This window comes from Argiope bruennichi, chromosome 6 (assembly GCF_947563725.1).
Source record: "Argiope bruennichi chromosome 6, qqArgBrue1.1, whole genome shotgun sequence".
NCBI lineage: Eukaryota > Metazoa > Arthropoda > Arachnida > Araneae > Araneidae > Argiope > Argiope bruennichi.
This window is the reverse complement of record NC_079156.1, coordinates 122,086,145-122,099,276: the sequence shown is the minus strand read 5'-3', so window position 1 is coordinate 122,099,276 and position 13,132 is coordinate 122,086,145.

Genomic DNA, 13,132 nt, shown 5'->3' with positions numbered 1-13,132 from the left:
AATTACAGAATATAACTTAAAAATAGCACAGTCAATGAACTTGTAAAAAAACTTATGTAATCTTTCCTTTATGTAATCTTTTTTTTCAAGTTATTATTTTTACACATTTTTAATACTTTTGAACCAATAAATAGCAAAATTATTATTTATTTATTCAATCATTACTTTCTTTGTTAATTCGTGTACGACCCCTAAAACAGGAACATCCGACATGATTTTTCCTCTTTGCAAACTTATATCCAGGCATCGAAGAGTGGTTTAAGTCAGCATTTATGAAGTTTCATATCTTTGAGCCTTTTTGCGATATATTGCTGAAATTTTATACATGACCTTATTAGAGGATGGGGCACATTTTACTCACTGGGGAATTTTTTTGTATGGGGTGCGTATAAAAATTTAAGTTTTGTATTTTTTGAAGTTTGATCCCCTGAAAAGTTTAATCGATTTCATAACATTTTACACCTTTTTTTACGTAACTTTGTAATTTACAGTATATGTCTATGATCAATATTTAAGGAATAAAAGCCGAGGTCAAATTTTTTTCAGACACCCTGTATATAAACTATATTTACGTTTCATTATAACAGTAGTATAATACCTTCAAAAGCGGGGAAATTATTGGAAATATAATTGAATAACTGCAAATATTTATCATTAAATTAAATTAAATTAAATAATTTTCTAAAAAAATTAAATGCATTTAATGTTTAGTTTTTACTTAAAATACGAGAATTATACATGTCATTGAGGGTGTTTTTTTTGTGAGTGTGTGTTTGTTACAAATATTTCCTAAGTGGATGTTCTTTCGGAGTACTTTTACATTGGCTTTACAAGAAATTAAAACACACACACACAACAAAGCACGAAGACCAAATAAGGGTTCAGTCATAATTTTTTTACTTAGGAACATCACGATAGTTTATAAGAAGAATTTTTATTGGGATGATCATTTAGTCTCGAGTTTTACTAGACGTAAATAACCTTTTTTTATTCTTTAAAAATTAAATGCAGCAAAACGAAAAGATTTCAAGATACATTTTAAGTAATAATTCTTTATTGGGTAAAAAAAGAAAATAGATTCTTTCAACGTAAGTATTATCTTTCTAAATAGAATCTTCTGGCATGTATTACTAGAATATTCTGGCATGTGACTATTGATGTGTGTACGGATAGTCATGTCATTTAATTGTTTTAAGTTCGTACCATAATTTAATTGTTCTAAGTTCGTCGTTTTTTCCTTTTGTCTTTTCCGTATTATTCAACCCCCGGTGGGAGCGCCTCGAAAAAGGGATGAGATGCTTCCGGTATGGTGGTTGGATCTCGACACCCTGGTGGGTACATAAATAGGTGGGGGATCTGACTCCTCCCATCGATGACGGGACGTACTTCCTTCGGGAAGGATTGTACCGTGGCCGGTGACGGCCCTTAGGACTCAACCACAGTTCCCGCCAATGTTGCTGTTGTAGCGCTCCGGTCATTCAGTATTCTTTATCCGTGAGCCTTCCGGCGGGTCGGAGACTCAGTGATGTAAATTTCCGTATTACTCTTTTTATCTTAGATATCTGAAAAGTTTATTTAAAAAATATGTTAGTTGATCAGATTTATTAGTTTGTTTGTATCTCTACTACGGTGATGAAATCCCAGCTTTCATAGTGTCATTACCCGGATAAAACAATATGGCGGACGTTCCTATTCCACAACAAGTGAAAATGATTATTCATAAAAAAGGTGATATATAAATACAAATGTAAATTATTAATAAGCGTACACGTACTAATTGCAGTTATAAATTGGATGAAAAGACTATTTATGAAGAAATTATTTTTTAAAAGAAACAGCAAAAATTTTTTTTGCAATGACGAAAACATTTCTTTAAATAGAGCTTGATGGTACAGTGATAATTTCTCCAATTGTTCGTTCAAGTGCAAAACGTAACGGAGTCCCAATACCGAGTTTACTATGCACAAAGCAAAGAACCATTCCCCTAGCTTAACCTATATATATATATATATATATATATATATATATATATATATATATATATATATATATATATATATATATATATATATATATATATATATATATATATATATATATATATATATATATATATATATATATATATATATATATATATATATATATATATATATATATATATATACATATTAGCTGTCTTATTTGGTAAGAGCTGATGTAGCTATTGCAATTTGTATGGGTACAATTGCAATACACCATGAAAGATACGGTACACCGAAGTCTTTGGTATACCAGTTATTCGTGCCACTTCTCGTGCGCTAATGACTGCACTTGTAGACTGTTCTCTTAGCGTGTCCATTTGCGAAGAGACATCGGGGGTACGGACTGTTGCTAAATGAAGTACACCACTGCGTGGCCGATGACACAAACTTCCAGTTTCTTCGAAACAGCGTACTAGGGAAACAAGTCCAGCAGGAGTGATCGGACCTGAACCTTTCTTCAATCTGTTCTGGGTCCTAAACTTTCGTAAGACTTCAGCCGCCGATTCGTTGCTGACAACAAACAAACTTTACCAATAGTGCTTTATCCACCAGTGTCAACATCTTAATACAAACCTTATGCAAACCTTTAGAAATAATGTGTCAATCGTTCACTCTGCCTTTCATAAGACTTTAATTTGCATATTTCCACTGATTTGCTTGTGTGCAGCGCGCTCTATTGACAAATTTTTGAATTTTTTTTTTTGTATGAAAAAAAAATCATCCTTTATGAGAATAACAGTTTCGCAAACCGCATTCAAATATACCCAGTCCTTCAATGTTTATGAATTTTTAAAGTATTTACAAATTTATGGGACACCCGGTATATATAATATTTATCGGGCCCAGTGATCTTTCAGATCAGATTATCTTTTCTTGCGTGCAATGTCTTAATCTTTGATTTTGGTAATATTTCTTCAATGGTGCGACAGCTCCGGATGGACTCTGGTCTTCCTCAGAATTCCATTCTGTTCCTTCTGTTTATGGTCAAGGTTCTTCTCCCTAAGTTCGAAAAACGCATTTTTGGGAAATGTGATCTGTCTGTGGCAAAGATAACTCAAAAACGCTTTGGGATAAACGGTTGAAATTTGGTATACGGTCTTCACAAAACATTTGCAGATTTCTATCAAATTTTAAGTGAAATATGTTCCGATGAAGTCTGGTTGTTTGAATGTAAGTTAATACGAGAGTGCTAGGTCGGTAAAATCGGTACACGGTTTTGACATCTATAGTGTGGACACTTGTGAAAGTTTGAGACAAATCCAACTTCAGGTTGATTGTCTGTCTTTTTGTACTTTCTGAAAAATGTAAACGCGATAATTCAAAAACGCAGTGACTTAAATATATCAAATTTGGTATGGGATTTTGTGACTACAAGTGCAGTTTTGTGTCAAATTTTTGTTTCAATCGGTTGAGGAAAAATGGGCCTAAAACAGGATTATAGGATATTATTAAAGCATGCCAGGGATGAGTCCCCAAATAGCTCGCAAAGGATCAGACGATAGATTCAGTAAAATGCTACATTAATGTTTCGTAGCTATTGTACGTCACTGCCCTATAAGGCGTTCTCTGTCATGTTAAGCTTAGTACAGATCATACGAGAAAGTTTTGAGAAGACCACTCCAACTGGTTTTCTAAGCAATCAATCCATCTAAGTTTTGGCCTCCTTCTTTTCCGGAATTTTGGTAGTCAAATCTATAATTTCTTTTTTTTTTTTTTTTTTTTTTTACTTTACATCTATTACTACATTTCTAAATAGCTGAAGCCATATTTCTTGCGAATCATTATCGTCTTCATTGTGGAAAAAGAAATTGTTATTAACTGTTTATGTTCTGGGCAATCCTTTAAAATTTTTTAAAAAAATATTCATTCATCATTTAAAACTCATTTTGCATTAAAATACTACAATGGTAATAGAACTAATTAAAATACTACAATTAAAGAGGAAATAAAAGAATTTCGGCATTTGGATGGCCAATCAGGCAAACTATGGCTGTAGTTGTCGAATTGTGGTTGGTTATAGTTTGCAATGGTTTATTAAAGGGAAAATTTCATTCTTTGAGTGTCGATGAAGAATCAACCAATTCCCCCCCCCCTCCTACACATAAATATCAGACCTCAAATATTAAACTTTACTCAAATAAGGATGACAATGTCGTGTCCCCGTTACCACGGAAAGGGGTTGCAGTAGCTTCTGAGAGTAAAGACCCCTGAGTACCCGAGGGCAGAAGTCTGACTTCTAGCTCATATGAAGATGAAACTCACACATTCGCTTACACAACCCCTTTTTACAGGGGTTGGGGCGTATTTACACACCTCACAGATAGAACACAAATGAAGAACAACCATGCCCGAACCGGGATTCGAACGCGGGACACTCAGATCACGAGGAAGTTGCGCTACCCCTATGCAAGGAAGACGGCTAGTCAAGTAATAATAAAAGAAATCGCAGTTATAATGAAAAGTCGATAATGATAAATAAACTCTTAGTTCCTTTTTCAATCAAAACAACCATAACATATTTTCAACATGATATTTTTATCTTTAGATTATGATCCTATTATAGGAGCAAATTTTATAAATTGATTAAGGAAGAAATTAAAAACATTATAAATATTTTTGGTTCGAATTTTTTGAAATAAAATTTTTAGTTCTCTTTTTATATATTGCCGTTTCATATATAATTAAATTCCATAGTATAACTTTGAAAGAACACTTTTTCTGTTGTTTATATTTTTACTTACTTTGTATAGTTACATTTAGATGCTGAAAACCATACGATGTCTCAAATACTTTTAGAACTAATTTGACTATTTTATTATGAGTTTCAGTAAATTCTCTAAATAATTTTTAAATTCTCATATTATTTTGCTAATATGAAAGCCGATTCTTTAGAACAGTGACACAAAACTTTTATTAAAATGCATACAATTGGTAACTAAACTGCACATTTTCTTTAAGGCAGATTTGGTCTTGTAATTAAATTATAAATATCACGAGAAATCCAAATTTCAGAGAATAAAAATACTTGAATATGAAAAAAATTTAAGAAAATCCAAAAAAAAAAACTATAGAAAATCCGAACATTTATTACAAAATTCGAAGCATGATATTATTTACGCATATAATATTTAATATATATAATAGTAAAAAATATTATGTTTAAAAATTTACTTTTAATTGCTGCAAGTGAATCCTAAAAAAATGCTTTTCATTTTGCGCTTGAGAGTTAAGCTGTAATTAAAATAATGAAACGCGTTTTCGTAAAATATATATAAGAACTTCCTTAACATAATATTCGATTTTTTAAAACTTTTTATCGCAGTTTTAAAAACTTTTTATCTCTAAGAGAATATCTAATTTTTTTATTACTAAATGCTTTTAGAATTTCAGGATTTTTTTTTTTTTTTTTTTTGCTTATTTAATGAAAGATGTTTTCAGGTTAGTTTAAAATAGAAAACAACAAACGATTTATTTTCTCAATCTAGAAATAAATTAAATAAATTCAATTTCTTTCAAGTTAAGATGCGTCTTTTTTTTCTTCCTTCGATATCGTATAAAATTTAAAAAAATGTCTAGCCATATTTCGGTGAGGGAAGCAGAGAAAACAGAATAAAACAAAAAAGTTTAACTGAATAAAGATTTTATTTAATGTGGATAACTACTACAATGGCACTTTTTGTGTTAGTCTATTAGTAGAAATTAAAAAAACGGACTCATAACGGGTTGACAATAATTAATAATTTTTGAAATGTAATAATACGATACATTTTCTAAATAAATCATTTATTAAGATTTATGAAAGAATAAGAATTTATTAAGATTTATTTCTCAGAAAGTTTCCATAGTATACAAAAATTATTTTTAAAAACTTAAAATTTTTGAACTATTATTTTTTAACTGAATTTTAAATTCACATCTACGTTTAAAAGAAATTGATAATTATTTTTACAGAATTATATTCTTTTCTGCTTGATGATTTTGCTTTTTGACTTTGCTTTCCCTTTTTAACTCTAAGAAAATATCTTTTTTCAGTTATTTTCAATAAAATCCATTTTTAACCACATTGAATATTGGATTTATTGTTTGTCTCTTAATCACTTATTTAAAAAAAAATTAATTTATAATTTTGAACTTGATTTTTTTTATTAATTTTAATATAAATCTTAGACAAAATATGAAACATATTTGATGAAGTTCAATAATATTTGTAAACTCAAACATAATTTTTTTATTAATGTGTTGCGGTAATTAAATTAAGAAATTTTCAAAAAAAAAAAAAAACCCTAAAATTTATTTTTAATTTTCAAACAAATTTAATGAAAAATAACTTCAGCAATGATATTAAAAATATTTGACGTTGCATAATTGTTTACTTATAATTAATGAAAAAAATTTAGAGTACGTGCGTAGAACATATTTTTATCGCATAAATATTTTGACGTCAATAAATGATTTTTATCAAATTTAAAAATTACATTTTATTTATGTACTAAAAAGAATGTGTGTAGGAATTTTTTTAATTATTTATACTGTATAAAGTGTAAGTGTACTATTTTAACTGTATAAAAAATTATAAATTATTAAAATTATGAAAATTTATGTTATTATTAAGTTAATTAATTAGTTATTATTAAGTTAGTTAGTTATTATTTAAGTTAATTATATTATTAAAATTATGAATTATGAAAATTTTATTTGTATAATTCAATGATTATCATTCCACTTCAAAGTAATCGATTTTGCTTCAGAATGTAACAAACATCAAAGTTATTTTTTTATAACTTTTCGCTTATTCTCTTCCACGGCATTGTAACTTCTTTAGCCGCCTTTTGCGATCATCTCATTGATAGTTTTATTAAACTTTATATACATAACTTTGATATCCACCTCTAAAATACAATTTTAACATCAAATTAGGATAAACATCAGCCAATATGTTTCATTTATACATATTATTAAGAATCGTGCAAAAAAATTTTTTAAAAATTTATCAGAATTTAGTAAAAATAAAAATACAGAATAACATAAATAAGACAATCTAAAATGATGTTAATATTGTATTAATGATGTTAATATAATATTTTGCAATAATATTTTTTTTGGAATTACGTTGTGAATAGGGATTGCAATACCGGACTAAAATTTCAATACCGGTATTCGGTATTTTTCAGATCTTAATACCGGGATACCGGTTTTAATACCGGTATTAGAAATTTCAGAAAAAGAAAGAAAACACCAGTATTTTACCATTTTACCAGTATAACACCATTTATTTGCTAGTTTTATTAGACAGGGTAAATATCATAAAAAATAATTTGTAACTTATAAATTATAACAGTATATAAAGAATCACAAAAAAGTAAAGGAACATCTTATTTATTTAAATCACAAAAAAGTGTAAATATCACTATTCAGTCTGTGGTACTATTACAAATCTTTGAAATGTGATCTTAAAAAACATAATGCATCAATTGTACTGTCATTAAGCCTGAAAAGTAATTTTGTGCAAAAATTACCAGCTGTCGAAAACGCTCTTTCGGCATCTACGATAGGTAGTGGTACTGTTAGCAATGCGCGATATACTTTTTCCAAGTATTTACCTCTAAATCCCTCATCTTCAAATAAATCAATTTCTCGTCGGGTGGTTTTGGATATGGCTGATTTCTGTATTGCATTTTGGTTCGTTGAAATTTTTTTATTTATCTCTAATTCTAATTTTTGTTCAAGAGACAATTCCTTTTCAGTATCGACATGAGTGTCATCATAATCTTCGATAAATGAACTGAATTCTTCTGAATGTGGATAGGTTTGTGGGTAAAAAGTTTTAAGAAAATTTACTATAAACTTCATCATATTTGAATTGGTTATTTTCTTTTCTTCTTTTTCATTTTCATTTTTAAAATCATTAGAATTTTCTAAATACCATAAGACATATTCTATTTCGGTATGCCTTTCTTCTGTGCGATTTTTCAATATAATATTGTGGGAAAAGGCAACGACCAGCATTAATATTTGAAATATATTTATTAAGATTAAAGTAAAAAGGACAAAACATTACTACATAGAACATAAAAGATACATGAGCGTGAGCTGCACGTCTTGCAGTCTCACTGCCCAACTCTCGTCTGCCAATAATGGCGGGAAAGCATCACGTGATTAATGACGTGACGCAACATGGCCAGCATGGCGCCATACAGGATACGGGATCTGTCAGCGCTTCCCACATCGGCCATCATGACAGGATAGGCGACCTCGCCTTATGGTATACAGTACATTGAAGTAAATATTTAAAACAAACAGCAAATACAGGAAAATAATTTGTAAAATTGAAATATTCACAAGATAAAACAAATAAAATAGTCATACCATCCGTGACAGCATAAGTATATAGCAATACAATAGCGTGCACTGGAAATATCGAATAACTAACTAAAAATAAAAATAATATTAGTGTTGAACATATAAAAATATAAAAACACAAAATAAACAGAGAAAAAAAAATCAAAGTCTATATCGTCCAAATATACACACACAAAAAGAAGGAAAATAGTTCTCTTTCTCTTTAAGTAGTGTTCAGTGTTTTCTTTTGAAAGACAATTCAAGTGATATGTTCTATATTGCTGGACCATGGTTTCATATATTCTGCACAAGTTGAAGTTTTTGATGGTCCATCAAAGAAATCATACTTTTCAACATCGTATGTGTCGTTTGCTTTAATTTTGATCACTTTATATGGTCCGAGAAATTTTTGTTTCAATTTCAGACCAGGGCCAAATTGAGTGCGCTTGATTGCGACGAGATCATTCAATTGAAATTTTTGAGCATGTTTCCTACGCAGATTGTAGGTACGGCGATTTTCTTCTTGGATTTTGAGGATTTGTTGTTTTGCATCTTTACGGAGCTCATCACGCTGTTGGAGAAATGCAGACTGGATCTCTTCGTTGACGATTTCGAGGATTTTTATATCATGCTCAGATTTCATTTTAGTTCCAAACAGAATTTCGAATGGAGTAGAATTGATACTTCGTTGAAATGTAGAATTAATAATTTGCTGGACGGAAGCAACATGGCTATACCATTTCTCAGGGTTTTCTATGGATAGCTTGGAGAGTACAGATATGATAGTAGAATTAAGTCTTTCTACCTGACCGTTTGATCTAGGAAGTCCAGCTGTAATAGCAATGTGGGTGATATGCTGATGTTCACAATATTCTTTGAATGACGTAGATGTGAAAGCGGTACCTCTGTCCGTAATAATCCTTGAAGGATTACCGAAAACTGATCTTTGGCATTCGAGCTTATTGAGAACTTCAGCGGTGTCGGTGGACTTGGTCGGGTAAAGCCACACAAACTTCGTAAAGGAATCGATGATCGCCAGAATATGCTTATATTTCTTAGAAGTGCTGGGAAGAGGACCCAAATGATCAATATGATATGTATGAAAGGGAGTATCGTCTTTGTCAAGTGGATGCAAAGTGCCATCTAATTTGCCACGTTTTCTGTTATTTAGAATGCATGTTACACAGTTGCGTATGCATCGTTCAATTTTCTCTTTCAAGTTCGGAATAAAGAATTCTTTGTTTAACATTTCCTGCGTGCGTTTTACTGCAAAATGGCCTCGTTCATGACAGGATTTAATAATGTTGGCCTGCATATCATCAGGTACGACAAATAAATCGATTCCGTCTAAGTTCTTATATAAAATGTTGTTTTTGACTATGTAGTTCTCGTAAGGTGCATTTTGAAGTAATGCTTTTATAGCTGTAATATGCTCATCTGTCTGTTGAGCTTTGAAAATTTGAAGATTGACACAGTCTTGAATGATCATGCAGCATGGGCTTCGGCTAAGAGCGTCGACATGAGTCATATTTGAACCGGTTCGATGCTCTATTTCGTAGTCATAATCCTGAAGGTTTAATGCCCATCGCGAATTGCGGGAATTCATTTCTTTTTTATTTAACGTTTTGACGAATGCATTACAGTCAGTGATAATTTTAAAGTGTGATCCGAGGATGTAAATTCGGAATTTTTTAAGAGCTTCTACAATGGCGAGTACCTCCAGTTCATAGCTGGTGTATTTTCTTTCGCTGTCAGACGTTTTCTTGGACATATAATACACTGGATGGAATTTGTTATCATCTTTGGATTTTTGTAGTAGGACTGCCCCCAAGCCATCAATTGACGCGTCTGTATGAATTTCAATGGGACTGCCTTGATTAAAAATAGTTAAAACGGGTTTATCAGAAAGTAACTGTTTTAAGCGTAAAAACGCAGTTTTTTGCTGAGCTTGAAATAGAAAGGGGCTGTCCTTACGAAGAAGATCACTAAGTGGTTTTGCTATAGTAGAGTATGAGGGAATAAATTTTCTAAAGTATCCCGTAAGACCTAGAAAACGTTGTACGTCTTTTGCATTTTTTAACTCAGGATAATTAAGAACGGCTTTAGTTTTGGAGGGTGAAGGGAGCAATTTGCCGTGTTCTACTAAGTGACCCAAAAATTCAATCTGACTATGCAAAAATTGACATTTTTTTTTTTAAAGTTTATATCTAGTCCATAATCGCGAGCTACTTTTAGAACAGTGTTAAGGCGTTCGAGAGCCTCAGATTCATTATTTGCGGGAATGACGATGTCATCCATATACGGGAGGACAATTCCTTTTGCAATAAGATCACGAAAAACGGCATTTATGTATCGCATAAAGACAGGAGGACATGAACTTAAACCGAATGGCATATAACGGAATTGAAATTGACCTGTATTTGTGACGAAACTGGTGTAACAACGACTTTTTTCTTTTACCGGCACATGAAAAAATCCGTTACGCAAATCGAGAGTACTGAAAATTTTAGCATTTTGAAGACGATCTAAAATGTCATCAATTAATGGTAGTGGATAATGGTCTTTAACTAATTTACGATTTAATTTTCTATAATCTATACAGACTCTATGTTTTCCATCTTTCTTACGAACTACGACAACTTGACTAGCATAGGGTGAAGAACATGGTTCTATAATTCCATTTTTTAACCACTCGTCTATCTGCGCATTTACTATATCACGTTCGGCAAAGGGTAAACGTCGAGGAGAGTGGAAAATTGGCTCATCGTCAGTAAGCGTTATATCAAGTGCGATGTTCGTGGTTTTAGTTTTGTTAGGTTTATAGGCTAACAAAATCTGTTCAACCTCATTGCGAGTTTGTTTAGAAATATTCGGACCTATATCAAACGTGGGAGTTTCGGCAGAAATAGCCATTATAAAACTGTCAGTTTCAACAGGATCATCAGATTTAGAAATTTTGGAAAATACAACACCGTCAGGTTTAATTGTCAAATTTGCCTGATTTATTACGTCGCAACCTATTATTAGGTCATAAGTAGTACAATTATTAGGTACCACAGAAATAAAAACAGGAAAACTTTGTTTGTCAATAATAATTTCAGATTCAAAGGAACCTATTATTTTAGTTTGGGAAAAACCGAATCCAGTTAGTGTTATCTTGTTATTCGTCAACGGCGGCGATCCTAGTTTAATCCATGCAGAATGTTTGAGAAGTGTCGAAAAACTACCAGTATCGACTAATCTGGAAAGTGTATTATTAAGAATAACAACCTCTTTATGCATATTCGACGGAGAATGCAATAAATGTAAAGTGTTGACATTATCACGTGGGGTAGAACTGTCATTTCGAGTAGTACGGTGACAATCGGAAGATTTATGTCCGAAAAGATTACAAGAAAGACATTTAGGACCACGATTACGATTAGGGCAAGACTTTGCGATATGTCCAAAATCGTTACAGTTAAAACAACGCGTCTTACTGTTAGTTGGATAACTAAGATTCGATTTTGATTCTCTTTGTTGGACAGGGATTTTATGTATTGTATCACGTCTTTGGCCGTCATTAGCATATCTAGAATACGACATCTTTGAATTATTTGCGTTCATTGCACTTACGATAGTTTCGAAAATTCGTAATTTTTCTTTAAACTCAGAATAACATTTTGCACCATAAAGAATAATTTTATCAGAAGGAGAACCCTGTATCCCATTTATTGTGTATTGAATAACAGAACATTCATCAATAAGGGTTTCAGACTGATTCGCAATTTCACGCATGGCAATAAAATATTGCATAAAAGTTTCATTCGAGCGCATTTTACGTCTTTCTAGTTGTTTATGTATTTCAATCGAAGTTACTTTATCGGAAAATTCATTAATGAATGCACTTTTAAAAGCATGATAGGAATTTAGATTTCTTTGAGAGAATAAAAAAGATTTAGATGCGCCGGAAACTAATCTCTTTACAAAGATTAATTTTTGTTGTTCGCTTAAAGAAGGAAAAAGAGAAAAATTCTCTTCAACATCATAAGAAAAACTTTTAATCGAATAGGAATCATTTCCTGTGAAGTTTCTGCTACTACCACAGAGATCGCGTAATAAAAAACAAAACTGAAGGTTTATTTCATTCATCGTTTGTTTATTCGAGGGATCATTTTCGAGTGATTCCCTTTTGGCGCTAGTTATTAATGCCTGACTGTTATTTATTAATGTTTCGTCTGAAGTTACGGGGATGAGGAAGGAAGAATTATTACCCCCATTACTTGTTGAACTTTCGGTTTCAGAAATCTGTTGAGGAGACAAAGGTTTTTCTTCTGTTTCCGATAAAAAACTAATATCTAGCGAGTTCTGAAATTCATTTAAATTTGTTAGGGCTTTAAAAATATTTTCACACATAGCATCTTTGTCGGTCTCAGTTACTTCTAAGTGTAATAAATTAGAAACGGAGATAAAATCAGATAAAGAAAAAATCTTCAGCAATTCTTGTTTATGTTTTTCTACATCTAAATTTTCAAATCTTTCAAAATTTCTCATTCTTTTTCGAGAAGAATGGTCAAAATTACTGTAACCTAACACAGAGTTAAGCAATTTTACGGAATTAGTTTTTGCATATTTAAGGGAGTTAGCGATTAATTCAATATCGCCTAGTTTTAAAGACATTGTAATGAATTAAAACAGAACTAATGCACATTCACTCGGGATTAAAATTTAAAGGGAGAATGGAATAAAGTAACGTACTATACTATAAATTACAAACTTGGGAAAAAATT